Source organism: Oncorhynchus masou, chromosome 18 (genome assembly GCF_036934945.1).
Source record: "Oncorhynchus masou masou isolate Uvic2021 chromosome 18, UVic_Omas_1.1, whole genome shotgun sequence".
NCBI classification, from domain to species: Eukaryota; Metazoa; Chordata; class Actinopteri; order Salmoniformes; family Salmonidae; genus Oncorhynchus; species Oncorhynchus masou.
In genome coordinates this window covers 25,504,743-25,516,430 of record NC_088229.1, presented here as the reverse complement: position 1 = coordinate 25,516,430, position 11,688 = coordinate 25,504,743, and positions in this window count along the sequence as shown.

Genomic DNA, 11,688 nt, shown 5'->3' with positions numbered 1-11,688 from the left:
TGTTTTCCATTGTCTCTCCGACGGCCAGAGAGTGTGTGCAGTCATAAACATGTTGGGGCTCAACAAACTGTAAAATGGCGTGTTCTCTGAATTTGTTTGACTAGTCTTCCATTGCTAACATTCACTTCAAAGCTGATATAATATTTATATTATCAATGGCAACACTTGCCAGATATAGCAGCAATGGCACTTAGGTGTGTTGTAAAGGGACAGCACTTACCATCACTGGCAGGCCTATTCTGAAAAGTTCTTGGTGTCTATGTTTTGCAATGGCCTAAAGGTCTAGCCTGCTACATTGCCATAGAGAGGGACTAGGATGATGAATAATGGATTCAGTCACTTTCACGCCTCACTTCAAACATGGAGCTTTGGGTTTCCAGCATTTATGTCAATGCACTGGTTATGCCTGGCCTGCATAAACCATTATTCATTTATTATAGACATGTCTGCACTGGCGTCATGATATTAATGTTTTCTATAGAAACAGGCTAACAATACTTTAGTTCAGACTCATTTTAATTTGTACAGCAACTCTATTGTGCATCTATTCACATTTGCAGTGCAAATTTAGCATGGAAGAGCTAAACTAGCTATCTAGGATGTTCGCATGCGCATGCATAATCTTTGATATGGTTTACTACTATTTAGCCAGCAGATCCGACCCCCTTGCTTACAGCTGCACTCGGGTCGAACAACATTCCTGTGTAGATTAAGAGACCTCAGAGCCGGCGAGAGATATGTCTTGGAAAACGTACCTCAATCCAGGGATGAGAAAGGCATGGAACTTTTGAATTGTCCCATTATTCCAATTGTTACACCAAGAAGATTAAACGACTGTCCGACCCGAGTGCAGCTGTAACCAAGCAGGTTCTGATGGCTAAATGCTGTTGGTAACCTAGCATAGCATGCACAAAAAGACACCTGAGCGGAACAGTAGAGTAGGTTTGTTCTGAATACAGAAAATAGAATGTTGCTATGAACATCTTTTATAAACTTAAATTCAGCTGCCATGTTGTCATCCATTCCTAGTGTGTAATGGATAGAACTTTGGACTTTGAATCCAGTGATCTGAGTTCAAATCTCGGTAGGACCTTGTAATGTCACCCAGAGTTCTGATATTACCAGTGGTGGGTCAAAGCATCTTATCTGCTCTAGATCAGTCCCTAGTCAACAGATCAAACCCGCTTGCTTACAGCTGCATTAGGGTTGGACAAGCTTCCTGTGTAGATTAAGACACCACGGAGCTGGCGTGGAATATGTCTCGGAAAAAGTACCTCAATCCGGGGTTGAGAAATGAATTGTACTTTTGAATTGGCCCATTATTCCAATTGTTACACCAAGAAGATTCAATGACAGCACATTTGTTCAATCTTCTCAGTGCAACAGTTTGGATAATGAGACAATTCAGAGTACAATGCCTTTCTCATCACTGGATTGATGTTTTCCGAGACATTTCTTGCGCTGGCTCCACATGTCTTAAAGGCGCTGCATGGTCTATCCATTGTCTGCATTGGACATGAAGCATTTACAGTGATAGGACCTCTGCAGAAGTCAGGACATTCATACTTATTGCGCTTTGAGGAGCAGCACAGAGATGTTAGCAGAACTGTTGTGAAGGAAGTTGCCAAGGAAGTGAGTGTGTGTTTATACAGGACCTCCCGCCCCCATCTACTGTCAACCAACCTATACTGAGCCCTCCTCAATGTTACAACTTTTCGGAGGCCCACAGAGATGCGATACGGGGCTCAATTTGGCCTCTGCGTGCCTCCTGAGGCTCAGGAATTGCGTCACACCCTCCATAGGAGTCTACGACAACATTTCTGGATTAAGCATAAATTGTCTCATAATCTACACAGGAAGACTGTCCGACACTAGTAAAGCTTTAAGCAGTGGGTCAGATCTGCTGGATTGTCGGTCCCTGGTGAAGGAGGAGCTGGTTTCTACATATTGTGTATATTTAGTTATACTGAACACATTTCCGTGTCCAGCGACTGTGAAGCCAACCCCAAGAGGACAGAACCTCTTGATGAGGTTGCTAGGTTTGTGTTTATTAAGGTCACTACACTACATTGCGTGACGGTGTGTACCGAATGACACATTTCCCCAAAATGGAGTGCACTGTTCTTCAAAAGCTTTTTGGGTAGTGAAACTTAGTAAAATAAATATACAGTACCAGTCAAAAGTTTGGACGCACCTACACATTCTTTATTTTTACTATTTTCTACATTGGAAAATAATACTGAAGACATCAAAACTATGAAATAACACATATGGAATCATGTAGTAACTAACAAAGTGTTAAACAAATCAAAATATGTGCATTTCAATTAACAGGTGTGCCTTGTTAAAAGTTAATTTTTGGAATTTATTTCCATAATGCATTTGAGCTAATCTGTTGTGTTGTGACAAGGTAGTGTCACGCCCTGACCTTAGAGATCCTGTTTATGTCTCTATTTTGGTTTGGTCAGGGTGTGAGTTGGGGTGGGTATTCTATATTATATTATTTGTATTTCTATGTTTTGGCCGGGTAGGGTTCTCAATCAGGGACAGCTGTCTATTGTTGTCTCTGATTGAGAACCATACTTAGGTAGCCCTTTTTCCCACCTGTCTTTGTGGGAAGTTGACTTTGTTTAGGGCACATAGCCTTTACATAGCGTCACGGTTTGTTTGTAGTGTTTATTGTTTTTGTCGGCTTCATCTTAAATAAAGAATATGTACGCTCACCACACTGCACCTTGATCCTCCTCCTTCAACAGCTGTGACAGATAGGGGTGGTATACAGAAGATAGCCCTATTTGTTTAAAGACCAAGTCCATATTAGTGCAAGACCAGCTCAAATAAGCAAAGAGAAATGACAGTCCATCATTACTTTAAGACATGAAGGTCAGTCAATACAGAACATTTCAAGAACTTTGAAAGTTTCTTGAAGTGCAGTTGCAAAAACCATCAAGTGCTATGATGAAACTGTCTCTCATGAGGACCGCCAAAGGAAAGGAAGACCCAGAGATACCTCTGCTGCAGAGGACAAGTTAATAAGAGTTAACTGCACCTCAGATTGCAGCCCAAATAAATGCTTCACAGAGTTCAAGTAACAGACACACCTCAACATCAACTGTTCAGAGGAGATTGCGTGGATCAGGCCTTCGTGGTTGAATTGCTGCAAAGAAACCACTACTAAAGAAGAGACTTTCTTGGGCCAAGAAACAAGAGTAATGGTCATTAAAACGGTGGAAATCTGTCCTTTTGGTCTTATGAGTCCAAATTTGATATTTTTTCTTCCAACCTCTGTGAGACATATAGTAGGTGAATGGATGATCTCCGTATGTGTGATTCCCACCGTGAATCATGGAGGAGGAGGTGTAATGGTGTGGGGGTGTTTTGCTGGTGACATTGTTTAGAATTCATTTATGTAGAATTCAAGGCACACTGAAGCAGCATGGCTACCACAGCATTCTGCAGCTATACACCATCCCATCTGGTTTGTGCTTAATCCCACTATCATTTGTTTTTCAACAGGACAATGACCAAACACACCTCCAGGCTGTGTAAAAGCTATTTTATTTTTTATTTTACCCCCTTTTCTCCCTAATTTCGTGGTATCTTGTCTCATCGCTACAACTCCCGTACGGGCTCAAGAGAGACGAAGGTCGAAAGCCATGCGTCCTCCGAAACACAACCCTACCAAGCTGCACTGCTTCTTAACACAGTGCGCATTCAACCCGGAAGCCAGCCGCACCAATGTGTCGGAGGAAACACCGTGCACCTGGCCACCTTGGTTAGCGCGCACTGCTCCTGGTCCGCCACAGGAGTCGCTGGTGCGCAATGAAACAAGGATATCCCTTCCGGCCAAACCCTCCCTAACCCGGACGACGCTAGGCCAATTGTGCGTCACCCCACGGACCTCCCGGTCGCTGCCGGCTGGGACAGAGCCTGGGCGCAAACCCAGAGTCTCCGGTGGCATAGCTAGCGCTGCGATGCAGTGCCCTAGACCACTGCGCCACCCGCGAGGCCGTGTAAAAGTTATTTGACTGCAGAATGAAGGAAAAGGCAGCCAACAAGTGCTCAGCATATGTAGCAACTCCTTCAAGACTGTTGGAAAATCATTCCAGGTGAAGCTGGTTGAGAGAATGCCAGTGTGTGCAAAGCTGTCAAGGCAAAGGGTGGCTACTTAGAATCTCAAATATATTTTGATTTGTTTAACACTTTTTTTGGTTACTACATGATTCCAAATGTGTTATTTCATAGTTTGATGTCTTCACTACTAATGTAGAAAATAGTAAAAAGAAAAAAGAAATGCTTGATGAGTAGGTGTGTCCAAACTTGACTGGTACTGTATATATTCACCTAATTTTAGCTTAGTAAAACACATCTCAAGAGGTTAAATGGAAAAATAAATTATAGTAAGTGCCTACTAAGTGCCAAATAAAGTAACAGGGTTGACCATTTCATTTTAAATCAGCCATAAATCCTGTTGTGACAGGGGGATGGAAGTTTGCTTTGTGTAACAGGAAGGGACAATTGAATGCAAGCTTCACCCAAACATGTTATTGTTAAAACATTTTTAACCTGTCTATCTATGCGTAACAGGGATGGCGAGTTATGCTCGACCTGTTCAGTTTTCCACCATAAAACACCAGAAAATGTCCAAATGGAGTAGAAACAGCTAACCTGCTTTTACACTCTGATTCCACTGTTACAGTATATGTTCAATGTTTCTTTTGAAATCAATAGTTTAACCATGTTAAAATGAGAGTTCAGTTCACTGTTCATTTGAAGGCAGTCAGTTGTACAACTGATTAGGTTGTCCCCCTTTCCTTTCACTTAATAGGGTTGACCTTACAATGAGGGACAGACATTTCATGTGATTAGATGAATCACATGAAATAAATAATCTTGAGAAATGACTTTGTCAAAGCAACAAAATAACTCGGGCTTTACAATAATGGTGAAACGTTGGGATTAAGTGGGTTAAAATCTTCTTCAAAGTCAGAGAGGGAGCACAGAGGGACATGTCAAAATGCTGAATTTTGGCACTTCAGTGTGTCTTTATTAATATTTAAAAAATCAGATGCATTGAATTTTCTATATTAAAGTGCACTTCATTAAATAATAACAGGCTTTTGGTGTTTTATTAGGATTTCCATTAGCTGTTGCAAAAGCAGCAGCAGTTACTCTTCCTGGGGTCCACATGAAACATGAAACAATACATAATATAGAACATTAATAGACAAGAACAGCTCAAGGACATAAATCAATTCAAAAGGCACACGTAGCCTACATATCAATACATACACACAAACTATCTAGGTCAAATAGGGGAGGGCTGTTGTGCCGTGAGGTGTTGCTTTTTCAGGTTTGCTGTTCACTTGAGCAATATGAGATGGAACGGAGTTCCATGCAATAAGGGCTCTATTTAATCATCTTTATATCAATCGCATGCTTCCAGTTAGAATGCCCAGCTTGGGTCTTGTCTGCTTTAACATTGGACCCAACACAGAACTTTCAACATGGGAAATGTTGTTTTTCTGCATCTGCAGCAACCAAGTATTCCAGCCACTCTCTTCCTATGAACAGTTGTTATTACTTGACATTTTTTAGACAGAAAACCTGTGGCTAGGGTATTTCAGTATTTCTGTTGCCTATCTCCGCTGTATCAGCACAATGGACCGTGCCCTACACACTAAAGCAAGGCGGTTTTGGTAATGCATATAGGCTACAAGATAGATACACTGTTTGTAATAGATTAATTATCCTATGTGAATGCAGGCGTACACATAGCTGTCTTACCAAAAGAATGCAAACTAAATGCCGGAAGTAGTAGCCTAGTTATTCATGCATGCAAACAAAAATACTGAATAGCAGTTTGGCTTAGAAAACGGACACAACCATGAATAAGAACAAATGAATGCAAACAGAACAAAACAGCGATACCAAGTAGGCCCTAGTAAACAACACAATCTATATTTAGGCTAGTTACATTAAAACCCTAGTGACTCCCCATCCCGCATGCGGGAGCGTAATCATCGCCTGACACTAATTAGCATAACGTAAACGGACATAAATATCCCTAGAAAATATTCCTATTCATGAAAATCACAAATGAAATATATTGATACACAGCTTAGCCTTTTGTTCATCACCCTGTCATCTCAGATTTTCAAAATATGCTTTACAGCCAAAGCTAGACAAGCATTTGTGTAAGTTTATCGACAGCCTAGCACAGCATTTTGTCCAGCTAGCAGCAGGTAACTTGGTCATGGAAATCAGAAAAGCAATCAAATTAAATCGTTTACCTTTGATGAGCTTCGGATGTTTTCACTCACGAGACTCCCAGTTTGATAGCAAATATTCCTTTTTTCCAAAAATATTATTTTTGTATGTGAAATAGCTCTGTTTGTTCTTCACGTTTGGCTGAGAAATTGCCCGGAAATTGCAGTCACGAAAACGGTGAAAAATATTATATCGACAGAAACATGGCAAACGTTGTTTATAATCAATCCTCAAGGTGTTTTTCAAATATCTTTTCGATAATATATCCATCGGGACAATTACTTTTTCAGTAGGACCGATTGGAGTAATGGCTACCTCTGTATTTTACACAAGAATCTCTCTGGCAGCATCAGGTGACCACTTGCGCAATGTAGCTGCTTAAGGGTATTCTTCAACATAAATGCGTAAAACTATGTCAAAATGCTGTAGACACCTTCGGGATTACGGAGAAAGAGTAATCTGGTTGATAGTCCATTCACTGCTCAATAGGGACTCATTGGAACGTAGAGCTTTCAAAACATGGGGCACTTCCAGATTGGATTTTTCTCAGGCTTTCGCCTGCAACATAACAGTTCTGTTATACTCACAGACAATATTTTTACAGTTTTGGAAACTTTAGAGTGTTTTCTATCCTAAGCTGTCAATTATATGCATATTCTCGTATCTTGTCCTGACAAAATATCCCGTTTACTACGGGGATGTTTTTTTTTCCAAAAATAAAAAATACTGCCCCCTAGTCACAACAGGATATTATTAACAGTAAAAGAATGAGGCTGCCGAGCTCCAGGTAGCTCCGCATGCAGAGCCTACCCACCCTTCCACAAGCGTGGCCACAATAATAGCTCCACAGCCCCCTCCATCTCCGACTGTTCCTGATTCTCTTGGAACAGAGAATCCAGCCCAGATTAGCTTAGAATCCTACTCTAGCTGCATATTTTCTGTCCAAAAACATTAATTTAATAACAATTGGTCATAGGAAGAGAGGAGCTGCAATGCTCGATTGCTGCAGATGCAACATTTTGTTTCCAATGTCGACGGTTCTGTGTTTTGTCCAATGCTTATGCAGACAAGTCCTTCACCCAAGCTGTATGTATTCATATATAGTATTAATTTATGTGTCAATATTGTCCCTGAGTTTCTAGCAGATACCATATGGTTCAAGAGAAAATAGCCTAATTAATTTGAAACTGTCTAATTGTCACACCCTGACCTTAGAGAGCCTTTTTATGTCTCTATTTGGTTTGGTCAGGGTGTGATTTGGGTGGACATTCTATGTGTTGTATTTCTTTGTGTTTGGCCGAGTGTGGTTCCCAATCAGAGGCAGCTGTCTATCGTTGTCTCTGATTGGGAATCATACTTAGGTAGCCTTTTAACACCTATGTTGTTGGATCTTGTCCATGTATTGTTGCTGTTGAGCCCTACAAGGCTGTACGTTTTGTTGGTTCTCTCGTTCTTGTTTTTCTGGTTATCATTAAAGAATATGATTAACCTACCCCACGCTGCATTTTGGTCTAATTCCACCAACGACGATCGTTACACTAATCGACAATAGCATTAACATTCAATTAACTCTGCAACTTTTCCAACTATTTACTTTTTTCACTACTGCCACCAGTTTGACTCCAAAATATTGACAACACATACATTTGTTGACATAATAAAATAAATAAAACAATTATATATATTTTCTTTTATTTCACTTTATTTAACCAGGTAGGCTAGTTGAGAACAAGTTCTCATTTACAACTGCGACCTGACCAAGATAAAGCAAAGTAGTGTGACACAAACAGCAACACAGAGTTACACATGGAATAAACAAACATACAGTCAATAATACAATAGAAAAAGTCTGTATACAGTGTGTGCAAATAAGGGAGGTAAGGCAATAAACAGGTCATAGTGGCAAAATTATTACAATTTAGCAATAAAACACTGGAGTGATATATGTGCAGAAGATGAGTGTGCAAGTAGAGATACTGGGGTGCAAAGGAGAAAAATAAATAAATAACAATATGGGGATGAGATAGTTGGATGGGCTATATACAGATGGGCTATGTACAGGTGCAGTGATCTGTGAGCTGCTCTGACAGCTGGTGCTTAAATTTAGTGAAGGAGATATGAGTCTCCAGCTTCAGTGATTTTTGCAGTTTGTTCCAGTCATTGGCAGCAGAGAACTGGAAGGAAAGGTGGCCAAAGGAGGAATTGGCTTTGGGGGTGACCAGTGAAATATACCTGCTGGAGTGCTTTCTACGGGTGGGTGCTGCTATGGTGACCAGTGAGTTGAGATAAGGCGGGGCTTTACCGAGCAGAGACTTATAGATGACTTGGAGCCAGTGGGTTTGGCGACGAATATGAAGCGAGGGCCAGCCAACGAGTGCATACAGGTCGCAGTGGTGGGTAGTATATGGGGCTTTGGTGTAAAAAAAAAAATATATATATATACACATACACTGCCCTTCAAAAGTTGGGGTCACTGAGAAATTTCCTTGTTTTTGAAAGAAAAGCAAAAAATTATTTGGTCCATTAAAATAACATCAAATTGATCAGAAATACAGTGTAGACGTTCATGATGTAAATTTCTATTGTAGCTGGAAACGGCTGATTTAAAAAAAAGGGATATCTACATAGGCATACAGAGGCCCATTATCAGCAACCATCACTCCTGTGTTCCAATGGCACATTGTGTTAGCTAATCCAAGTTTATAATTTTAAGAGGCTAATCATTAGAAAACTATTTTGCAATTGTTAGCACAGCTGAAAACTGTAGTGATGATTAAATAAGCAATAAAACTGGCCTTCTTTAGACTAGTTGAGTATCTAGAGCATCAGCATTTGTGGGTTCGATTACAGGCCCAAAATGGCCAGAAACAAATAACTTTCTTCTGAAACTTGTCAGTCTATTCTTGTTCTGAGAAATGATTATTCCTTGTGAGAAATTGCCAAGAAACTGAAGGTCTCGTACAACGCTGTGTACTACTCCCTTCACAGAACAGCGCAAACTGGCTCTAACCAGAATAGAAAGAGGAGGGGTGGGCACAACTAAGCAAGAGGTCAAGTACATTAGAGTGTCTAGTTTGAGAAAGAGACACCTCACAAGTCCTCAACTGGCAGCTTCATTAAATAGTACCCGCAAAACACCAGCCTCAACTTCAACAGTGAAGAGGCTGGCCTTCTACGCAGAGGGGCAAAGAAAAAGCCATATCTCAGACTGGCCAATAAAAAGAAAAGATTAAGATGGGCAATAGAATACAGACACTGAACAGAGGAACTCTGCTTAGAAGGCCAGCATCCCGGAGTTGCCTCTTCACTGTTGACGTTGAGACTGGTGTTTTGCGGGTACTATTTAATGCTTTTACATATGATAAGGCCACACAGTAGGCCAGACATGAAGAGAAACCTGTGATCATTTGAAGTACCCAAAAAGGACACTAGATGTCTTGTGATAGATTACATAAAATCCTTGAAAGAGACCACAATTCTGGTAGTTTACTGGTAAACTTCAAAAGTTTGCAACCCCAGCCACCGTAATTACAATGTTTTTCAATTGGTCGTTCACTACAGTACCATTTATGTTGAATTCAATGTTGCACACCGTTCTGTCGTTCTGAGCGCAACACAGGTGAGAGGAGAGCATACACTTCTTACAGAAAAATGCTTGTGCTTGAAAGTTGCACTTTCATTGACTTCTATCTGCAATAAATAGTAACATCACCCAACTAAAGACCTGTTGGGAAAGCGAATTAGGCATATATATGTGGACGCCTCCTGAACCTGTGCCAATGGCGTAGCATAGGGATTCGCCATTAGGCCTACATTTAATTTAGGCCAACATTATTTATTAGGTTCATGTGATCACGTATACACTTAAGGCTTCTCACAATAATAAAAAAATTCAATCTAGTTAAACTAGGCCACTGAGCAGTAACACCATCAGCCCATAAAAGGTAACTTTCATTTCCAGCAAGACAGGATTGAAACAGGCCCTGTCCACCGGCACATACGATGAAAAGAGTCTGGAAAAAATACCACCACCCTTTTTTGATTTTAATGGTTTGCAATAAATTCCCTCTTCCGATTTGTAAGATTAAGTTGAGTGAGAGTGAGTAGAGTGAGTGAGTGAGTAGAGAGTGAGTGAGTAGAGTTAGTAGTGAGTAGAGTTGAGGGAGTGAGTGAGTAGAGTGAGGGAAAGTGTGTAGAGTGAGTGAGTAGAGTGAGTGAGTGAGAGTGAGTGAGTAGAGTGAGTGAGTAGTGAGTGAGTAAGTGAGTGAGTAAGTAGTGAGTAGTGTGAGTGAGTAGAGTGAGTAGAATGAGTGAGTAGAGTAGAGTTAGTGAGTAGAGTGAGTAGAGTGAGTGAGTAGAGTGAGAGTGAGTAAGTAGTGAGTAGAGTGAGAGTAGAGTGAGAAAGTAGAGTGAGTGAGTAGAGTAGAGTGAGTGAGTAGAGTGAGTGAGTGAGTAGTTCGTAGTGAGTAGAGTTAGTAGTGAGTAGAGTGAGTGAGTAGAGTGAGTGAGTAGAGTGATTGAGTGAGAGTAGAGTGAGTGAGTGAGTGAGTGAGTGAGTAGAGTGAGTGAGTAGAGTGAGTGAGTAGAGAGTGAGTAGAGTAGAGTGAGTGAGTAGAGTGAGTGAGTGAGAGTAGAGTGACTGAAGAGTGAGTGAGTAGTGAGTGAGTAGAGAGTGAGTGAGTAGAGTTAGTAGTGAGTAGAGTTGAGTGAGTGAGTGAGTAGAGTGAGGGAAAGTGTGTAGAGTGAGTGAGTAGAGTGAGTGAGTAGAGTGAGAGTGAGTGAGTAGAGTGAGTGAGTAGTGAGTGAGTAAGTGAGTGAGTAAGTAGTGAGTAGTGTGAGTGAGTAGAGTCAGTAGAATGAGTGAGTAGAGTAGAGTTAGTGAGTAGAGTAGAGTGAGTAGAGTGAGTGAGTAGAGTGAGAGTGAGTAAGTAGTGAGTAGAGTGAGTAGTGAGAGAGTAGAGTGAGTGAGTAGAGTAGAGTGAGTAGAGTGAGTGAGTGAGTAGTTCGTAGTGAGTAGAGTTAGTAGTGAGTAGAGTGAGTGAGTAGAGTGAGTGAGTAGTGATTGAGTGAGAGTAGAGTGAGTGAGTGAGTGAGTAGAGAGTGAGTGAGTGAGTAGAGTGAGTGAGTAGAGAGTGAGTAGAGTAGAGTGAGTGAGTAGAGTGAGTGAGTGAGAGTAGAGTGAGTGAAGAGTGAGTGAGTAGTGAGTGAGTAGAGTGAGAGTAAGTAGTGAGTGAGTGAGAGAGTAGAGTGAGTAGAGTGAGTGAGTGAGTGAGTGAGTGAGTGTGAGTAGAGTGAGTAGTGAGTGAGTGAGTAAGTAGTGAGTAGTGTGAGTGAGAGTGAGTAGAGTGAGAGGTGAGTGAATGAGTAAGTAGTGAGTAGTGTGAGTGAGTGAGTAGAGAGTGAGTGAGTGAGTAGAGT